General features: G+C 46.8%; 1 protein-coding gene across 1 annotated transcript in view; it reads left to right on the top strand.

Annotated features, from left to right (window-relative positions):
- PSTPIP2 (proline-serine-threonine phosphatase interacting protein 2) overlaps positions 1 to 21,373 on the top strand; it is a 66,306-nt gene that overhangs the window by 7,899 nt on the left and 37,034 nt on the right. The gene's annotated exons all lie outside the window — the stretch shown is intronic.

The following is a 21,373-nucleotide window of genomic DNA, read 5'->3' as shown; positions in this document are numbered from 1 at the left end:
TCACTGTGCTTCTGTGAATTGCAGCGGAATTGTCACGGCCTGCCCTTTTACACTTGTTCATCCCTCTGAGCTTGTGGCTCACCATTTTAGTGTATTTTTGGTCTTTGTTGGAAGCCACCCAGAGTGGCTGGGGAAACCCAGCCAGATAGGCGGGATACAAATGATAAATTACAGTGGTACCTCGGGTTAAGTACTTAATTCGTCCCGGAGGTCCGTTCTTAACCTAAAGCTGTTCTTAACCTGAAGCACCACTTTAGCTGATGGGGCCTCCTGCTGCTGCCGCGCAATTTCTGTTCTCATCCTGAAGCAAAGTTCTTAACCTGAAGCACTATTTCTGGGTTAGCGGAGTCTGTAACCTGAAGTGTATGTAACCTGAAGCGTATGCAACCTGAGGTACCACTATATTATTATTATTATTATCTGCCCACCTGCCTGCTGGGTTTGTAAGTGGTGTTCCTGCAACTGAGGACTGTGCCTTCGACCTGTGATTTGGATTTGATATCCCGCTTTATCACTAACCTGAGGAGTCTCAAAACAGCTAACCTTCTCCTTTCCCTTCCTCCCCCACAACAAACACTCTGTGAGGTGAGTGAGGCTGAGAGACTTCAGAGAAGTGTGACTAGCCCAAGGTCACTCAGCAGCTGGATGTAGAGGAGCGGGAAAGCGAACCCAGTTCACCAGATTACGAGTCTACCGCTCTTAACCACTACACAGGACAGCAGTCTATGAAGCTTTACGCTGTGATAAATGAGTTTAGTTTTCAATGCATGCTATGGATGGGGATGTAGAGGGCCAGCAGCCGGCGACTGCATTGCTTTCTTCCCTTCGCCCTTTTGAACGGCGTCTGTCACTTCCTCCTTCCTTGCCAACTTCTCCCTGTCTCTCTTGGCCTTGCAAAAAGGGTGCTTGTGAAAGTGCAACTGGAGGTTTGCTTTCTGAAAGTGGGACTTCAGGACGCAGCGAGATGGTGGGCGAGCGGTTGCTCTTGTTTATTGCTATTGCAGCTGGTGTGTTAATCGGCTTTTAAACCGCTGTCTTGAGGCGATTTGCACATAAAACCATTTGAAATGCCAAAACAACAGGTTAACATACATTGACAGTCACTACTCGGGTACAGAAGCCAGGGGCGTTGTTGGACTACGACTCCCATCATCCCTGACCACTGGGATGATGGGAGTTGTAATCCCACAAGAACTGGGGACCCAAAGTTGAGAAAGGCTGCCTTTGTTGTTGTTTAGTCATTTAGTCGTGTCCGACTCTTCATGACCCCATGGACCAGAGCACACCAGGCACTCCTGTCTTCCACTGCCTCCCACAGTTTGGTCAGACTCATGTTTGTAGCTTCGAGAACACTGTCCCACCATCTCGTCCTCTGTCGTCCCCTTCTCCTTGTGCCCTCCATCTTTCCCAACATCAGGGTCTTCTCCAGGGAGTCTTCTCTTCTCATGAGGTGGCCAAAGTATTGGAGCCTCAGCTTCAGGATCTGTCCTTCCAGTGAGCACTCAGGGCTGATTTCCTTCAGAATGGATAGGTTTGATCTTCTTGCAGTCCATGGGACTCTCAAGAGTCTCTTCCAGCACCATAATTCAAAAGCATCAATTCTTCGGCGATCAGCCTTCTTTATGGTCCAGCTCTCAATTTCTATGTTCCTAAGGCTGCCTTAGGAACATAGAAAGATACCTTGTCCTGAGTCAGACCATTGGTCCATCCATAGCTGTCAACTTACAGATTTGCAAATAAGGGACCAGCAGCCTCGAAAATAAGGGATCAGCAGCCAAAATAAGGGCACAGGTATGTTCAACTTCTGAGCCCTTCCGAGCCAAAGGCAGAAAGCCCAGCCAGCAGCCAAACGAAGCCTCATCAATAAGGGACAGCAGTGGGACATGGCACTGGGATAAGGGACTGTCCCGCCAAATAAGGGACGCTTGACAGCTATGGGTCCATCTCAGCCCTACCTGGAGATGGCGTGTGTCGTCTATATGCAAATCAAGATGTTCAGGACTGCCTCTCTCCCTGTAAACCAACCTGGACCCTGAGATCATCTTCTGAAGCCCTTCTTCGTGTGCCTCCTCTGTGAGAGGTCCGGAGGGTGGCAACACTAAAACAGACCTTTTCTGCACTAGCTCCCCATTTGTGGAACGCTCTCCCTAGGGAGGTGCAGCTGCCACACCCATTATACACCTTTTGGCACCAGGCAAAAACATTCCTCTTTAACCAAGCCTTTGGCTGATTCACATCCAATGCTCTTTTAAAACGAGTTGGGGGGGGGGACTACTGGGTTGCTCTTGTTTTTGTTTCTATTATGTATTTTGTGTTTTATATTGTGATTTTATGTTGTGAACTGGGACCTGCGGGTATAGGACAGTATACAAATTTTTAATCATCATCATAATTAATAATATTGTTTGAGTTACAATATTCTCCTTGGGGCAGATAGAGAGCAGATTTTGGATCGAGTCCACTTCTCAATGAATGATTAGAAGACAAACAGGGTGCCTGTTCTGTATTAACAGAAGCTAGTGAATGGAGTTAATAATAAATACTACTAATAAATTTTTATTTATACCCTGCCCTTCCTGGTTCAGAAAGCCGGGCTCAGGGCGGCTAACAACAAATTTAAAACACTGAATTGATGCAACCAAAAACAGCATAAAATACAGTATAAAACGTGAATAACAATAAATTCTGAATTAAAAAATCAATTTAGGGGGAAAATCCATCCAATAAACATTAGATGATCACCAGGGCTAGCTGGCTAAATTAGTCCTATTTGGGCCAGTGAGGAGACCAGGGGAGAATTAGCTGTGGGATCCCAGAGCGGGTAATCTTCATAAAAAGGGGAGAGGGAAGAAGGGGAATGAAAGATCAGGCTAAGTTCAAAGTAGCCTGGACTGTGATAGAAAAGTCACTGGAAAGGAAAATGAAAGTAAGAAAACAGGATACGGGGTCAAGTCTGGATTGTTTAATGTGCTAATGTGAAGCTGCTCTGTGTGCAGGAAGTCAGGAGGAGAAGTGGGAAACGTGGCAACGCTTTAGAGCAGTGAAAACAAAACCCTGGCCCAGTCAGAGGATTCTGCGCTGTGCTTTCTGTTGCGGAATGGCAGAGTTCAATGCAGGCAGGCAATTTCTGCTGCAAACCTTGCCCACCCCAAATATTTTAAAACTGCATTTTAATAACAGCAAAGAAATGTAAGACAATTTGGTTTTATAGAAAGGGCAAGTTGTCACAGTTGCCCGTAAAGATGTATAGGTAAAGGGTAAAGGGGACCCCTGACCATTAGGTCCAGTCGTGGCTGACTCTGGGGTTGCGGCGCTCATCCCGCTTTATTGGCCTAGGGAGCCGGCGTACAGCTTCCGGGTCATGTGGCCAGCATGACTAAGCTGCTTCTGGCGAACCAGAGCAGCGCACGGAAATGCTGTTTACCTTCCCGCCAGAACGGTACCTATTCATCTACTTGCACTGCGTGCTTTCGAACTGCTAGGTTGGCAGGAGCAGGGACCGAGCAACGCGAGCTCACCCCGTCACGGGGATTTGAACCGCTGACCTTCTGATCGGCAAGTCCTAGGCTCTGTGGTTTAACCCACAGTGCCACCCAAGTCCCTGTAAAGATGTATAGGATACATCAATACGATTTACTGAGCCTGTAACAAAATGGACCAAGAGGAAGTGAGGCCTGTATAGTAATTCCAAAGCAGGTTTTATTAAACTTGGATTTCCATCTGTTGTTGGATCACAACTCCCATCATCCCTAGCTAGCAGGACCAGTGGTCGGGGATGATGGGAGATGTAGTCCAACAACAGCTGAAGACTCAAGTTTGGGAAACGCTCTTCCAAATGGTTCCATGGTTTGAATCGAAACAATTGCAGTTTTTTACTCCAAAGAAAAGGATAAGGAATAACTCTGAACTGTACTAAATGCAGACACTCGCATAGAGGTGTGGTACCTGATGCTCCCGAGTCACTGTATAGAATAAAAGTAAACGGCAAAGAAGCAATCTTGAGGACTTTGGTTCCCGGACACTTTTAGCGAGGTTCTTCCCCTCTAAGAACGGTGATTTGTTAAGTCTTGGAATGCCAGTTACAGAATCCTAGTGTTAACGGAGAAATCTGAGAGCTCCCTTGGACAAAGACAAAGGACACCAGCCAGGAATATCAGAGCAAAACAGCAGCCAGTAGGCTTGGTCTTTATTGAAGACTGTTGTGACAGGACTCCCACCTGCCACCAGGTGAAACAAGATGGAAGCCCTGAACAAAAGGAGACCCCAACTTTTATTAGCTACTAATCCCCCAAGCTCCCCTTCATGGATCACTGCCTTGCCGTGGCGAAGGGGCTTGAAGAACTCAGAGAAGCTATGAACTACGCCGAGCAGGGCACACAAGATGAACAGGTCATAGTGGAGAGTTTTGACCAAACGTGATCCACCTGGAGGAGGAACCGGCAAGCCACTCCAGTATCCTTGCCAAGAAAACTCCATGGACAAAGACAACAGGCATATAAAAGTTATGACGCTGGAAGATGAGCCCCTCAGGTCGGAAGGCGTCCAACATGCTACTGGGGAAGAGCGGAGGGCAAGTACAAGTAGATCCAGAACTGATGAAGCGGCTGGGCCAAAGCCGAAAGGACGCTCAGTTGCGGATATGCCTGGAAGCGAAAGGAAAGTCCAATGCTGTAAAGAAAAATATTGCATAGGAACCTGGAATGTAAGAACCATGAACCTGGGTAAGTTGGAGGTGGTCAAAAATGAGATGGCAAGAATAAATATTGACATCCTGGGCATCAGTGAACTAAAATGGACGGGAATGGGCGAATTCAGTTCGGATGACCATCACATCTACTACTGTGGGCAAGAAACCCGTAAAAGAAATGGAGTGGCCCTCATAGTCAACAAAAGAGTGGCGAAAGCTGTACTGGGATGCAATCTCAAAAATGATAGAATGATCTCGATACGAATCCAAGGCAGACCTTTTAACATCACAGTAATCCAAGTTTATGCACCAACCACTGGTGCTGAAGAAACTGAAATAGACCAATTCTATGAAGACTTACAAGACCTTATAGAAGTGACACCAAAGAAGGATGTTCTTCTCATTATAGGGGATTGGAATGCTAAAGTAGGGAATCAAGAGATAAAAGGAACAACTGGCAAGTTTGGCCTTGGAGATCAAAACGAAGCAGGGCAAAGGCTAATAGAGTTCTGTCAAGAGAACAAGCTGGTCATCACAAACACGCTTTTCCAACAACACAAGAGACGACTCTACACATGGACATCACCAGATGGGCAGTATCGAAATCAGATTGATTATATTCTCTGCAGCCAAAGATGGAGAAGCTCTATACAGTCAGCAAAAACAAGACCTGGAGCTGACTGTGGCTCAGATCATCAGCTTCTTATAGCAAAATTCAAGCTCAAACTGAAGAAAGTAGGAAAAACCACTGGGCCGGTAAGATACAATCTAAGTCAAATCCCTTATGAATACACAGTGGAAGTGACGAACAGGTTTAAGGATTTAGATTTGGTGGACAGAGTGCCTGAAGAACTATGGATAGAGGCTCGTAACATTGTACAGGAGGCAGCAACGAAAACCATCCCAATGAAAAGGAAATGCAAGAAAGCAAAGTGGCTGTCCAACGAGGCCTTACAAATAGCGGAGGAGAGAAGGCAAGCAAAATGCGAGGGAGATAGTGAAAGATACAGGAAATTGAATGCAGATTTCCAAAGAATAGCAAGGAGAGACAAGAAGGCCTTCTTAAACGAGCAATGCAAACAAATAGAGGAAAACAACAGAATAGGAAGAACCAGAGATCTGTTCAAGAAAATTGGAGATATGAAAGGAACATTTCATACAAAGATTACCATAATAAAGGACAAAAGTGGTAGGGACCTAACAGAAGCAGAAGACATCAAGAAGAGGTGGCAAGAATACACAGAGGAATTATACCAGAAAGATATGGATGTCTCGTACACCCCAGGTAGTGTGGTTGCTGACCTTGAGCCAGACATCCTGGAAAGTGAAGTCAAATGGGCCTTAGAAAGCACTGCAAATAACAAGGCCAGTGGAAGTGATGGTATTCCAGCTGAACTATTTAAAATTTTAAAAGATGATGCTGTTAAGGTGCTACACTCAATATGCCAGCAAATTTGGAAAACTCAGCAGTGGCCAGAAGATTGGAGAAGATCAGTCTACATCCCAATCCCAAAGAAGGGCAGTGCCAAAGAATGCTCCAACTACCGCACAATTGCACTCATTTCACACGCTAGCAAGGTTATGCTTAAAATTCTACAAGGAAGGCTCAAACAGTATGTGGATCGAGAACTCCCAGAAGTGCAAGCTGGATTTAGAAGAGGCAGAGGAACCAGAGACCAAATTGCAAACATGCGCTGGATTATGGAGAAAGCTAGAGAGTTCCAGAAAGACATCTACTTCTGCTTCATTGACTATGCAAAAGCCTTTGACTGTGTCGACCACAGCAAACTCTGGCAAGTTCTTAAAGAAATGGGAGTGCCTGATCACCTCATCTGTCTCCTGAGAAATCTCTATGTGGGACAAGAAGCTACAGTTAGAACTGGATATGGAACAACTGATTGGTTCAAAGTTGGGAAAGGCGTACGACAAGGCTGTATTTTGTCTCCCTGCTTATTTAATTTATACGCAGAATACATCATGCGAAAGGCTGGGCTGGATGAATCCCAAGCTGGAATTAAGATTGCCGGAAGAAATATCAACAACCTCAGATATGCAGATGACACAACCTTGATGGCAGAAAGTGAGGAGGAATTAAAGAACCTTTTAATGAGGGTGAAAGAGGAGAGCGCAAAATATGGTCTGAAGCTCAACATCAAAAAAACGAAGATCATGGCCACTGGTCCCATCACCTCCTGGCAAATAGAAGGGGAAGAAATGGAGGCAGTGAGAGATTTTACTTTCTTGGGCTCCATGACCACTGCAGATGGTGACAGCAGCCACGAAATTAAAAGACGCCTGCTTCTTGGAAGAAGGGCAATGACAGGCCTAGACAGCATCTTGAGAAGTAGAGACGTCACCTTGCCAACAAAGGTCCGTATAGTTAAAGCCATGGTTTTCCCAGTAGTGATGTATGGAAGTGAGAGCTGGACCATAAAGAAGGCTGATCGCCGAAGAATTGATGCTTTTGAATTATGGTGCTGGAGAAGACTCTTGAGAGTCCCATGGACTGCAAGAAGATCAAACGCATCCATTCTTAATGAAATCAGCCCTGAGTGCTCACTGGAAGGACAGATCATGAAGCTGAGGCTCCAGTACTTTGGCCACCTCATGAGAAGAGAAGACTCCCTGGAGAAGACACTGATGCTGGGAAAGATGGAGGGCACAAGGAGAAGGGGGCGACAGAGGATGAGATGGTTGGATAGTGTTCTCGAAGCCACAAACATGAGTCTGACCAAACTGCGGGAGGTAGTGGAGGACAGAGGTGCCTGGCGTGCTTTGATCCATGGGGTCACGAAGAGTCGGACACGACTAAACGACTAAACAACAACAATCCCCCAAGCTACACCCCTAGAACTACATCACAGCTGCATCATGACTACATCATAAAAATGAGGGGTTGTGTTAGGGGTTTGTGGAGGTAACCTGAGTATCTTGTCACCTGGCTGGTCCCTCCTTTCCCCCTCCCCATGAGTATTTTCCAGAGGACAAAGGGGAGCTGGCAGTTTCCTGCCCCCAGAGGGAAGAGCTGATCACTGTCCTTTGTTTCAGTCTGTGTTGAATCCACTCCCATACGCAAGTTCTTTGTGACCCTGATGGTCTTCTGTCTGGGACCATCAAGGTTGGCATGTCAACTGGGTAGGGCTCCTGTCTGCGTGTTGGTACGCTCAAGGGATTATGGTCGTCCTGTATCAAACCATCCCCTTTTGATAGTCCTTTCTTCATGGAGCAAAATAAAAGTGGACCGGTGTAGATCCGATGTATGGTTGATTTTCTATGAATTTATAACAGAAACACCGCGTATGTCATGTGTGAGTGTGTGTGTGTCGAGTTTGTACAAACTAAATGATTGGGAGGGGGTTTCCTGCAACACTAGGCGCACTTACTTGGGAAGGAGCCCCTCTGAATTCAGCAGGACTTACCCCTGAACAGACATGGAGATGGGTTGGAGCTCAGTGGCGAATCATTTGTCTCGTGTGCAGAAGGTCCCAAGTTCAATACCTGACATCTCTAGGTGGGGCCGGGAGAGACCCCTGCCTCAAACCTTGGAGAGGTGCTGCATGTCAGTGTAAAAAAATAAAAATAAAGGTAAAGGACCCCTGGACGGTTTAGTCCAGTCAAAGGCGACTATGGGGTTGTGGTGCTCATCTCGCTTTCAGGCCAAGGGAGCTGGCGTTTGTCCACAGACAGCTTTCCGGGTCATGTGGCCAGTATGACTAAACCGCTTCTGGCGCAATGGAACACTGATGGAAACCAGAGCGCATGGAAACGCCGGTTACCGTCCCACTGTCAGGAGCTGGTCCTATACTCAAGTAGGACCCTGGCAGAGACACATGCCCGACTGGCATGTTCTCTCCCTCCTGGTCGATCATTCGAGAGTTTCAAAACCTTTCTTCAGCCCGAACATCACAGCGACCGATGCCATCGGCACACTTAGGGATCCGCAGAGTGCTCGCAGCTTGCACGACAGACCTCAGTGTTTTGGCTAATCTACTTTATTTATATATAAACACACACGGAGCACTGCAACATGGCTCCCTCTCTCTCTAGCTTCAGACAGCAAAGAGGAAAAAGAACAAAGGACAATAGTCCCACTTCACGGAACACAGTAACACAAACATCCTGTCTCCGTCACTTCCCACTCTGTGGAGTCAAAACATACACCGTCATGTAATAGACAAAAATCCCATGACTGCAATCATGGAGCAGGAATTCTAACACCCGCCACAGTGGTACCTATTTATCTACTCGCACTGATATGCTTTCAAACTGCTAAGTTGGCAGAAGCTGGGACAGAGCAATGGGAGTTCACCCCGCTGTGGGGATTCGAACTGCCAACCTTCCAATCGGCAAGCCCAAGAGGCTCAGTGGTTTTAGACCACAGTGCCACCCGCGTCGCAGTCAGTGTAGACAATACTGAGCTAAATGGACCGTTGGTCTCATTCAGTAGAAGGCAGTTTCACAAGTTGCACTGTAAGTCTCAGCAGAGCTGCCAGCTTCCGCTGAAGATTGGGAGGGCAATGATGTGCACATGCTGCTGTGACGTCAGGACATTGGGGGGAGCCGGAGGGGGGAGCTGAACATGGCGGCAGTGCCGACTCAATGGCAGGTGGTTCCTTCTCTCTTGTTCTCGGATGTCTCCTCCTGCTGCCTCTTTGCTGTCCTCGGCTCTGCACTCTGCCTACTCCATCCCCTGTTCATTCAGAACATTCGGGGCCCCAGCTCCTCATCCAAAAAAATATTGGGGACCAGGGGACCCCAGTAGAGATGGGTCCCTAGGAGTCGGGGGCCCTGAGTCTCAGTTGGTTCAGTGGGGCTGTAAGCATGATCAGAATTGTGCTGTATCTGGGATTTGGTTTCCATCTGCCTCCGGTCACTCTTTCTGTTGCACCAAGGACTCATCAGCGGCTGACTGGTCACCTTGAAACAGCCTGCCTACAGTTTCCACCGATATTCCTGCAAACAGCTCCTCTGGGGTTATTTCTGTTTATAGCTGTGCCACAGATGGTGACCTAGTTATGTTCCCAGCCGAAACATTTGCACTGGCTTCTTTGCCTCCGGCACTGGTGAGGAGACCTTGCAACGCTGAGGCTGGGCTTTGTGGCACTTGGCTGCCCCAGCCCCATCTCGGTGGAGGACTTTGAGGTTTTAAAATTTCAGAGGCGCCTGTGTGATGCCAACATTTGGCAACCCCGCTGCCCCTTGCCTTCCGTCGTTCGTCATGGTTGCAGTGCCCCCTGTGGCACTCTCTCGGCTTGGTGCCCAGTGTGGGGGAACCAGTTGCAGTCCCCTAAATCCATCTCTGCCCATCTGAAACTCTCTGGTTATTCCAGGAGCATTTAGGCCACCCTGAGCAAGGAGCAAATATAATCCTGCTGGTGCCAGTTTTTAAAAAACACAGAACCAGAAAGGTGTGTGTTTCAGTCTCGTGACCGATTTACACCATCAAGTTCTCAGGTTGAACAGGTGCACAAATGTTTGCTGTGCCGTAAAACAGCCCAGCGTTGGCTATTTTGCAGATAAGTTGCGCTGCAGAAGGCGTGCTGGGGAGACCACACATTCAAGAAATGCAAAAGTAACTTTTGCTAGGTTTTAATAACAAAAACAAAAACTCCTTTAGACTAAATTACAATACAGTGGTACCTCTGGATGCAAACGGGATCTGTTCCGGAGCCCCATTCGCATCCTGAAGTGAACATAAGACGCTTCTGCGCATGTGTGGGCCGCGTTTCGCTGTTTCTGTGCATGTGTGTGACGTCATTTTGAGCGCCTGCACATGTGCGAGCAGCGAAACCCGGAAGTAACGCGCTCCGTTACTTCCAGGTCACCGCAGAGCGCAACCCGAAAATATTTAAGCTGAAGCGTATTCATCCCGAGGTATGACTGTATATCAATAAGCATGACTCATCCAATTCATCAGGGTACTGAGAGAGCTCCATGCTGCTCTTTATATACTATCCCCAACAGCTTAATTACCACAGCTTAACAGCACTTGCTATACTGTTTCACAGCTGTAAAACTAGGTTATGTTATTTGCTCTGGCCTTTAAAGAAATACAGTGGTGCCTCGCAAGACGAAATTAATTCGTTCCGCAAGTTTTTTCTTCTTGCGAGTTTTTCGTCTTGCGAAGCACGGTTTCCCATAGGAATGCATTGAAAATCAATCAATGCGTTCCTATGGAAACCGCCTTCAGACCAGGTCCGGGGACAGTCTGTCCCCCGACCTCTTCTGAAGGCTGGGGGGGGGGGGGACAAGGGCTTTTCTTCCCACCGCCAGCCTTCAGAAGGCTGTTCTGAAGGCTGGCGGTGGGAAGAAAAGCCCTTCTCCCCACCTCCCACCCCGCAAGCTCCGGGGACAGGAGGGCTTTCCTCCCGACTGCCAGCATTTTAAAAGCCCCCAGGACAGCGGAGACTTCTCTGCTGTCCTGGGGCGATCTTAAAATGCTGGCGGGCGGCAGCGAAGCCTTCGCTGCCGACCCCCATTATTTTAAGATCGCCCCGGGACAGCGGAAAAGTCTCCGCTGTCCTGGGGGCTTTTAAAATGCTGGCGGGCGGCAGCGAAGCGTTCGCTGCCGCCCGCCAGCATTTTCAGATCGCCCCAGGACAGCAGAGAAGTCTCCGCTGTCCCGGGGGCTTTTAAAATGCTGGCGGGCGGCAGCGAAGGACCTCTTCTGAAGGCTGGCGGAGATTTCCCTATGGGCTTTCTTCTTGCGAAGCAAGCCCATAGGGAAATTCGTTTTGCGAAGCACCTCCAAAACGGAAAACTCTTTCGTCTTGCGAGTTTTTCGTTTTGCGAGGCGTTCGTCTTGCGAGGCACCACTGTACAGATCTTGTGTATAAGATATGAAAGTATGTTTAATTATTGTTGAAAATGATATGTTGAAAAACTAATTAAAAATTATATAATAAAAAACCCACAGTGGAGCATCTGCAGCGGACAGGCCCAAGGGTCAGCACACCCCCCCAGCAGACACTGGGCAACATGGGCCATAATGGCTGGATGACAGAAGAACAAGCGAATGAGCCCTGCCAGATCGGATCAGCGGCTCATTTATATGCCCTTTGGGAAGTCTGTAAGCAGGAACTGAGTGGAATGGAGCTCTCCTCATCTGTGAGGCATTACTGCCTCTGACAGAGGAAGTCAGGAAAAGTTCTGCTTCACAGCTACCATGCACAAGCAGACCCTCAGATTAACACAGTAAGAATCTGCTCATTGGTCCATCCCAATGACTGACAGCAGCTTCAGTCTGGCCATACTGGCTGGGGTAGCTGGAGGGCACCGATTTGGCAAAGTGTCTCCTAAAAAGCTAACACGGTGTTAAGAGATTTGTGGCTGGGGACCCCTAAAGTCTCGAAATTAATAAATGGTAGGATTTTGATGCTTTGGGTTGTGAAAGGAGAAATACAAACTGCAGAGGAAATCCTGAGCAAGCTTATGCAAAATGACCTGGCCATCAAGAAACAATGCAGGGCCATTGAGAGCCTTTGACAATGCAAGAGAACTACCCTCCCCGCTGTGTGATTGGGGATTTGGAAGGTTGCCACAGTAACTGGGTGTGAAATGGCAGGAAAAGAGTTTTTTAGCAGGGTGTTCTGAGAAGAAGAAGAAAGCCTGGGATCCATCTTGGGAAGGCTGGCTGAAGGCTGGCTGGGAGACATGCACTGCTGTGGGGTACAAGGCTCTTGAAAGAGCCATGCTGTAAGATCTGGACTCCTCCCATGCAGACAGAAGGTGTAAATAGGCACATAAGCCACATTTCTTAAAGCTATGACAGTCTCTGTTGTGTCTCTGTTCTCCAAAGGAACGCAGACCCTGGGTGAATGCCAGGAACCCCCATGAATCTGGTAGAGAGTAGGGGTGGCACCCAACTTTTGAAACAATATTTATTGCAGCCTGACCTGTTCTAAGCTTGGCACCACGCAGGCATATCCCTCCGAGAGGTTCCCTTAAATAATGTCTAATTTCCACGAAAGTTTGTGCAAAGCTTTCTCCGCTGAGCATCAAAACCACGATCTGCAGCATTGTCACGCCAGTGTGTGAGAACCAGAGTTCCCCTTTCCAGCATTATCGCATTGCCTCAGTGTCACAAAGAACTCGAGGAAACTGGAATGCAGGGTTCTGAGAAAAGCCCTTTCCTAAATTTATATTTTCGACTACAAGGTAATCTTTTGTTCCTGGGCTGACACATTGAGGCTGACTGGATGACGTGCAAAAACAGCTTCTTTGAAGAAAGTCTTCTTCGCCAGCTAGCCATTGCCAAGAACCAGAGCACATCTCTCGCAGCCACAAGGCCTCTGTCCTAAGATCTCAGAGAGCTGCTGCGAGTCGGACGAGTCAGTCGTGGGCTACATAAGACAGATGCTCTCACTCAGTGTAAGTCAGGTTCCTAAGGCATGATAGAAGCCCTAGGCAGAGAAATTTTGACTAGAGAGAGCAAGACTCAAGTCCTTGCTTAGCACCAGCATAAGTGTAGCCATATTGGAGTTCACCGATTGGGTCTGCGTTGCTCCCGGATAGGAGGAAGGAAGTCAAATGACACCGAGGGTTGGTTCAGAGAAAGAGTTCTTTATTTCTGCTCTCCGGAATAGCAGAAAGGCACCTGTGTGGTCAGTCCACAGCAAGTCCAAAGAAATGAGAGATTTCATGCAGTATATATATCCTCCAGGCACCCTCTCCCTCCTTCCCCAGGAATCCAACCACGTCAGTGTTGAGTTTCTGTTAATTGGTTCTCATGGGAAACTTACAGATTCTGGCTTCACACAATTAACTCAAGGCCGTGTCAATTTACTCTTGGCAGAAAGCCAAGGTCAGCTTGACCTAGAAACTACTTACTCTGATTGGTTAACGACCAGCACTCAACTCTGTTATCTAGGGATTGCTAGCACAGTTTGGTGTTAGTGGGGTGTGTTAGGAGTAGGAGTGCTGTGTATGGTTAAGAGAGAGAAAGAAAGGATTTATTTTGCTTTGTTTTGTATGCAGAAACTCTGCTGGTTTTATTTTTCCTTTTAATAAATCCTGTAAATAGTTATTCTGAGTCTAGCTGACTAGTCATTTCCACCTCAACTAGCTTCTTCGCTGTGCAGGAAAACTCTGCTACGTTTGGGCTAAAGCCATTAGAGCTATGCCTGACACTTCAAAGTTCCATGAGGTTATGGGCATTGTGCTGCCAGCCTGAGTTGCGGTGGTGTCAGCATCAACGGTGTTGGTTCCAGTAGTTCCAGAAGTTGTTGTTCCTGTTGGTGCAGCAGATGGACACTGGCTGGTTCCTGACTGTGGTGAGCTGGTGACGCAGTGGACACAAGGACAACAGCTGCAGCGTGTGAGTGCTGGGTGCTGTGGTTCCTGTTTTCTCTCTCGGTGGTCGTGAGTAGCTGGTTCCGGGTTCCAGGGACATCGCTCTCAAGATGGCCTCACAACCAGTTCAGATGGCTTTTGAGCGTCTGAATGACTCCAATTACTTGCTGTGGTCGGAACGCATGCAGGCAGTGCTGCAGAGGGATTGTCTCTGGCAAGTGGTGAGTAAGTTTCCTGCGAAGCCTGATGATGAAGACCTCGATAAAGACCAAAGAGCAAGGGCCACAATTGTCTTGGGGCTGGAAGATTCCCAGTTGCCGTATGTGAGGGGAATCAAGACAGCTAGAGGTGTGTGGCAAGCACTTAAAGAACTCCATGTGCGTGAGACAGCGGTTTCCAAGCTGTTCATTCGCAAGGCATTGTACAAGGCAATGTTACAGCCTGGGGTTACAATGCAGGAACACCTACACAGTTTACAGTTAAAGTTTGCTGCGCTACAGGAAAGAGACTGTGCGTTAGACCAGCAGGAGAAGGTGGCTATTATTTTGAGTTCTCTCCCGGAAAGCTGGGATAATTTAGTTTTGTCTCTAGAAGGCATACAGGAGCGTGATTTATCAATCAGTTACGTTACTGGGCGTTTGATTGAAGAATGGCAGAAGAGGCAAGAAAGGTCGTTTGCTGCAGAGGCTTCTACAGGCGGGCGGTTTGGAAGGAGTTCTCATGCCGTGCCAGGGGTGAAGCAAGAGCAGCGTGCCGGTGAGGAGTCTGCGTTTGCTGTTAGGCGTTGTTTTCGATGTGGGTCTTCAGCGCATCTAAAACGACAATGTCCTGAGTTGGTCAAGTCTCAGCTGCTGGTGCAGGAGCAGAGACGAGATCAGCAGCAGCAGCAGCAGCAGCAGCGGAAAAAGAAATTCTTCAAACGAAAACAGTCGGCTCAGCTGGTGACCGCCGAGGTCAAGATTGCTGATGAGAAACAAGCTGTCTGGGTGGTCGATTCGGGAGCGTCTCGGCACATCGTAAATTCAGATGAATTGTTTGTTTGCAAGAACTCAGCACAGCGCAGCCAGGTGGCTCTAGCAGACGGAAGTACTTCCGAAGTGATTTCGGGGGGTGCAGTTTTTGTTTCTTGTCTTCGTGAATGCCTGCAAAATGTACTTTGTGTGCCGTCATTAAGGAGCAATCTGATGTCTGTAGATTGTTTGCTAAAAGCTGGGTTTAAAGTGTATTTTGAAGGAGACAGTTGCATTATTAAGAAGGCTGGTGAGATTTTAGGCACTGCTAAGTCAGAGGGAGGCTTGTTTTGGCTTAAAGCAGGATCTCAAGTTGCAGCAGTAGTCAGTAAATCTCAGCCTGCAGTGAATAACAAAGCTATACATGACAACTGTGTGCACTTATTGCATAGGAAAATGGGGCATGCTTGCTGGAAAAGTGTACTAAAAATGTCAGAATTGGCTGATGGGGGTGATTTGAAGAGTTGTAACAAGTACCTTGATTGTAATGTTTGTAAAAAGGTTAAAACCCACAGAGTCTCTTACCCCAGAAGTGACAGAGTTAGTGAGTCACCGCTACAGCTGGTTCACATGGACGTAATTGGTCCATTTGCTGTAAGCAGGGGTGGATCGCGTTTTTCATTAACAATTGTGGATGACGCCACGCGTTATTCTTGGGTTTTTCCCATGAAGAATAAGGGTGACGTGTTCACTAAGTTTAAAGACTGGGTGGCATCTGTGGAAAGATTTCTGTCCACTAAACTCAGAAGGATTCAGACGGACAGAGGTGGCGAATTTATGTCAAATGCTTTTAGAGATTGGTTACAAAAGCGTGGCATTGGGCATAGAAAAACGAACGCTTTTTCCCCAGAGGAGAACGGCGTTGCAGAGCGAAAAAACAGATCTTTACAAGACATGATGTTTGCCATGCTTGATGATGCTGATTTGCCCATGTCTTATTGGGGGGAGAGCATGCTCACCGCGTGTTATCTCCAAAATAGGCTCTTTCATCAAACAATAGGTACAACTCCGTACTTTAAATTGTTTCAGAAAAAACCCAAAATTGACCACTTGCATGTGTTTGGATCAAAAGCCTGGGTGTTAATTCCAAAACAAATGAGGAAGAAGGGAGATCCTAAGACCAAACAGTTAGTGTTTGTGGGTTACCAGGAGCTGGGAAAAGGTTTCCGCTTTGCTGAAGGGACAAATGGCATTGTGATCTCCAGGAATGCCAGTTTTTGTGAACATAGTGGCTGGGAGAGACTACATGCCAATACTGAGGTTTGGTTTGAACCTTCCCAGGAGCTTCATGACTCTGAAGGTAAACATAGAGAATCAGAGTCTGAGGGGGAGGAAAGTTCAGATAAGAGTTCTCAAGAAAGTGGAGTTGCCCAAAGACCAGTTGTTAAGCAACAAAAGAGAGGTCGTAGTTCTGAGGAGGAAAGTGGGTCAGAAGAAAAATTTTCTCCCAGAAGATCTAAAAGACAAAACAAAGGAGTGCCTCCAGTGCATTTTTCTCCAGATACTGCAAATGTGTTTAGTGTGATTGCAGAACCCAAGAGTTTTCAGGAGGTGTTAAAGTTACCAAAAGAGGAGGCAGAGCTCTGGAAACTGGCAATGGAGGAAGAGATGTCCTCTCTGAATGAGCACAAGGTTTTTACACCAGTAACAGCGCCTGAGGGGGCAAAGATTGTAGGCTGCAGGTGGGTGTACAAACTTAAACCTCTGGTGACAGGAAAGTACAAATACAAAGCTCGTTTAGTGGCTCAAGGATACTCTCAGAGGCCTGGAAAAGATTATGACGAGACTTTTTCCCCTACTGCTAAGGGGGACAGTGTAAGGCTGATTCTAACGCTTGGAGCAAAGAGAAAACTCCTGTTAAACCATTTTGATATCCAGACTGCATATTTACATGCATCAATATCAGAAGACCTGTATCTAGCCGAACCGCCTGGTTATGAGACAGGTTCCAATAGAGTGTTGAAATTAAACAAAGCTCTATATGGTCTTAAACAGGCTGCAAGATCTTGGAACAAATGTTTCCATGAGGCCTTAGTGTCATTTGGTTTCAAGCAGAGTACAGCTGACAATTGTGTTTATGTACGTGGTACAGGCAGTGATCAAGAGTTTTGTCTGATTTATGTAGATGATGTATTGTATGCTTGCAAAACAGATAAACAAACTAAAAGGTTTGCCAAGCAATTGTCCAGTAAGTTCAAAGTGAAAGACTTAGGCCCGGTTAGGACATATCTAGGGTTGGAAGTGTGCTGGGCCCAAGATGGCAGCTGCCTAATTAGTCAGCAGAACAAAGTTAAACAACTACTGACTACATACAGGATGCAGGATTGCAAAGGGGCAGTGGTGCCTATGGATCCAGGTTTCATAAAAACACTTCATATAGATGAGAGTCCTGAATTTGAACATCCTGATGTATATCATTCTGTAATTGGAAGTTTATTGTATCTAGCACAGTGGTCCAGACCTGATATTAGCTACGCTGTAGGCATATTAAGTAGATTGGTCTCAAAACCCACACTAAATGCCTGGAAAGGGGTAAAACAAGTTCTGAGATACCTCAAACAGACAATTGGCTATATGTTACAATTAAATTCTTCAGAGGATGAAATGTTGAGTTGCTACTGTGATAGTGACTGGGGAAATTTGCCAGATAGAAAATCTGTCACAGGACTAGTCATAATGGTCGGTGGAGCTTTAATCAGCTGGCGGTCACGCAAGCAAGACGTTGTAAGTGTGTCATCAACGGAATCAGAGTATGCCGCGTTGAATGAATTGTGCAACGAGGTGATTTATTTCAAGCATTTGTTAAGAGATTTAAAAGTAAATTGTGGAGAACCAGTACAAGTTTACATTGATAATCAAGCTTGTATAACCTTAAGTAAAACAGAGGGTTTCAAATCGCGTTCCAAACATATCTCTGTAAAATACCACAATGTGTGTTGCTGTGTACAAGACAATGTAATCACCTGTATTTATGTATCAAGTGAAGAAAATGTAGCAGATGTGTTAACTAAACCATTGGCAAAGGTAAAGAACAAACGAATGTGCAAGGGTTTAGGTTTGCTGGAAAAATAATCTCCTACATAGGTGTATTTGATGTTAATTGTCCAGCAGAATCTGTGAGGGGGTGTTGAGTTTCTGTTAATTGGTTCTCATGGGAAACTTACAGATTCTGGCTTCACACAATTAACTCAAGGCCGTGTCAATTTACTCTTGGCAGAAAGCCAAGGTCAGCTTGACCTAGAAACTACTTACTCTGATTGGTTAACGACCAGCACTCAACTCTGTTATCTAGGGATTGCTAGCACAGTTTGGTGTTAGTGGGGTGTGTTAGGAGTAGGAGTGCTGTGTATGGTTAAGAGAGAGAAAGAAAGGATTTATTTTGCTTTGTTTTGTATGCAGAAACTCTGCTGGTTTTATTTTTCCTTTTAATAAATCCTGTAAATAGTTATTCTGAGTCTAGCTGACTAGTCATTTCCACCTCAACTAGCTTCTTCGCTGTGCAGGAAAACTCTGCTACGTTTGGGCTAAAGCCATTAGAGCTATGCCTGACACTTCAAAGTTCCATGAGTCAGTCTATACACGCAGGTTGACATCACATATGTTCCTGCTCCGGTATTCTTAACCATAAAAGGGTATTCCTTCCTGTACTTCTGACCATAAAAGGGTATTCCTGTTCCTACTCTTATCTTGGAGCAAGAGGTCACCAACTCCCAGAACACACTCTGGCACTGTTCCCGGACTAGGTCTGTGTGTCAGGATGTGAGATAAGACTTAGACATGTCATCCCCACTCCACTGGAACAACCAAGGTCATCCTTGCCGTGACTGATAAAGGAGAGAGCAGTTTATACAGCTGTGTCCTTGTTATGCATTTGCTCAACAGCTCAAGTTTATGCATTTTAGAAATGCTAAGAAGAAAGGGGGGGGGGTTGAGTCAGTTTTAAACTGACTGCACAGAAACCCATTCCTTCATAAGTACATAAGAAGAGCCTGCTGAATTAGGCTAGTGGCCCATCTGGGCCAGGATCCTGTTCTCACAACGGCCACCCAGATGCCTGTGGGAAACAGGCAAGCAGGACTTGAGCACAAGAGCCCAATCTATTCACTTAATATACATTTCTTACTTTCACTATTACATTTAAATCTCATAACTAATATCTCTATTCTTTCTCTACTTTGCAATGTGTCATGTATTTCTCCTTTCAAAACGTCTTGTAGTCCTACTAGCGTAATTTGCTGATTACAGTTGCTCTTCAAATAGTTTGTATATTTCTTCCAATCTTCTGTGAATCTCTGGTCCCGCAGGTTTCAAATCCTTCCTGTCATTTTATCTAATTCTGCGTAGTCCGTTAATTTTATCTGCCATTCTTCTTTTGTCGGAATTTCTTCTTGCTTCCCTTTCTGGGGATGCTCCACTGTGTTTTAGACAGAATCCCTGGCGTCCCCTGATTTCTCAGCTGCCTCTGAGTTACAGTTCCTCCACCAGATTGGAATCATAAAATCACAGAACCATAGAGGTGAAATAATAATAATAATAATAATAATAATAATAATAATAATAATAATAAATAAATTTTATTTATATCCCGCCCTCCCCAGCCGAAGCCGGGCTCAGGGCGGCTAACAACAATAAAACAATACAAAAGTACAACACAAACAACACTCTAAAATCATTCATTATAAAATTAATTAAATTCAAGCCACTGGCCACCATTGGGCCAGAGCTCCGCGAAGATTGCCGAGGGAGGGAGTCAGGCTGTGCCCTGGCCAAAGGCCTGGCGGAACAGCTCTGTCTTGCAGGCCCTGCGGAAAGATGTCAAGTCCCGCAGGGCCCTAGTCTCTTGTGACAGAGTGTTCCACCAGGTCGGAGCCACAGCCGAAAAAGCCCTGGCTCTAGTTGAGGCCAGCCTAACTTCTCTGTGGCCTGGGACCTTCAAGATGTTTTTATTTGAAGACCGTAAGTTTCTCTGTGGGGCATACCAGGAGAGGCGGTCCCGTAGGTACGAGGGTCCTAGGCCGTATAGGGCTTTAAAGGTTAAAACCAGCACCTTAAACCTGATCCTGTACTCCACCGGGAGCCAGTGCAGTTGATATAGCACCGGATGAATGTGATCTCGCAGCGAAGACCCCGTAAGGAGTCTCGCTGCAGCATTCTGCACCCGCTGGAGTTTCTGGGTCAGTCTTAAGGGCAGCCCCACGTAGAGCGAGTTACAATAATCCAGTCTGGAGGTGACCGTCGCGTGGATCACAGTGGCTAGGTCAGGGCGAGAGAGGTAAGGAGCCAACTGCTTAGCTTGGCGGAGATGGAAAAATGCCGCCTTTGTTATAGCTGCAATCTGCGCCTCCATGGAAAGGGAGGTGTCGAAGATTACACCCAAACTCTTAACGGACGGTGCTGGCACTAACTGCGCCCCCGCAAGAGATGGGAGTTGCCCAAAGGAACCCTGAGGGCAGTCCAGTCCCACCCCTTGCAACGCAGGAATCTCAAATAAATAGAACCATAGTGTTGGCCTTTCAGCCTATCCCTACTAGGCAGCAGAGCCCACCGATGGCCTATATGGGGCTGAACAGCTGGAATTTGCTCAGCCCATGATGGAGGCAAGTTCTGCCTTTGGGGAGAGTCAACTTCCTAATCGCCACAGATTTTTTAATGATCCACTCAGAGCTTTTTCCCTAGATGAAGAGTCCCATACAGTTTGTAATGCACTGAACTTCTTTGCCATCAATCTGGTTTTGTGTATATTGATCAGGTTCATAGTGACACTGTAATAAAAGGGTGGCCATGAGAATCTTATTCTTAGGGTCACTGGTTGGAGAACCACATTGGGCGAAAGATTCCTACATTGCAAGGGGTTGGACTAGGGTCCCTTCCAACTTTATGATTCTACACGGGACAACAACTCCCATCAAGCCTAACATTGGTCTGGCTTGTGGGGGCTGCTGGGAGTTTTGGTCCAGAGACATTTAGAGGGCCATAGGGTCTCTACCACAGCTGTTGAACTTCAGTGTGCAGAGTGGGGCTTGTGAATATGGCTGGAGATCTCGCTCTACCTGTTGCAATCACACCATGAGAGATACAGCGGTAAAAAGGTAAAGGTAAAGGCCCCCTGACAGTTAAGTCCAGTTGCGGACGACTCTGGGGTTGCGGCGCTCATCTCGCTTTACTGGCCGAGGGAGCCGACATTTGTCCGCAGACAGTTTTTCCGGGTTATGTGGCCGGCATGACTAAGCCACTTCTGGCGAAACCAGAGCAAGAGCAGTGCACAGAAACTCGGTTTACCTTCCCGCCACAGTGGTACCTATTTATCTACTTGCACTTTGATGTGCTTTTGAAATGCTAGGTTCACAGGAGCAGGGACCGAGCAATGGGAGCTCACCCCGTCGTG

The sequence above is a fragment of the Podarcis raffonei genome, chromosome 11 (genome assembly GCF_027172205.1).
Source record: "Podarcis raffonei isolate rPodRaf1 chromosome 11, rPodRaf1.pri, whole genome shotgun sequence".
Lineage (NCBI taxonomy): Eukaryota > Metazoa > Chordata > Lepidosauria > Squamata > Lacertidae > Podarcis > Podarcis raffonei.
This window is presented reverse-complemented; position numbering and strand designations above follow the sequence as displayed.